This window comes from Myotis yumanensis, unplaced genomic scaffold, assembly GCF_028538775.1.
Source record: "Myotis yumanensis isolate MYYU_CA2020_CCGP unplaced genomic scaffold, mMyoYum1.0.hap1 SCAF_8, whole genome shotgun sequence".
Classification (NCBI taxonomy): domain Eukaryota; kingdom Metazoa; phylum Chordata; class Mammalia; order Chiroptera; family Vespertilionidae; genus Myotis; species Myotis yumanensis.
The window spans coordinates 88,362,380-88,363,064 of NW_027223759.1; positions in this window are offsets into that span (position 1 = coordinate 88,362,380).

Sequence of the window (685 nt, forward strand, 5' to 3'; positions counted from 1 at the left end):
TGAAATTGAAAACAATTCATTACAATTTGTGGGGTGTATCAAAAGTGGCACTGAAAGGGAAATTTAAAGCATTAAGTGCATATCTTAGAAAAGAAGAATGATCAAAAATCAGTCATCAAAGCTTCTACTTTAGAAAAATACAAAAATAAAAACAAATTAAATCCAAAGTAAGCAAACAAAAGATAAAATACAAATAATAGCAGAAATAAATAAAAATAAACAGGAAATGAGGAGAGAAAACAATTAAAAACCTTGTTCATTGAAAACAGCAATAAAACTGATAAGCCTCTACCTAGGTCAGTGATGGAAAACCTTTTCAGCTTGGCATGTCAGCATTTTGAAAAACCCTAACTTAACTCTGGTGCCATGTCACATATAGAAATTTTTGATATTTGCAACCATAGTAAAACAAAGACTTATATTTTTGATATTTATTCTACATATTTAAATGTCATTTAACAAAAAAAAATCAAACAAAAATATGAGTTCGCGTGTAACCTCTGACATGGGTGTCATAGGTTCTCCATCACTGATCTAGGTTAACTTAAAAAAGGGAACAGACACAAATTACTAATATCAAAAATAAAAGAGGAGTCCTGGACAGTATCTCTCAGTGGTTAAAGCATCAGCTTGTGCACTGGAGGGTCATGGGTTCAACTTCAGTCAAGGGAACATACCTGGGTTG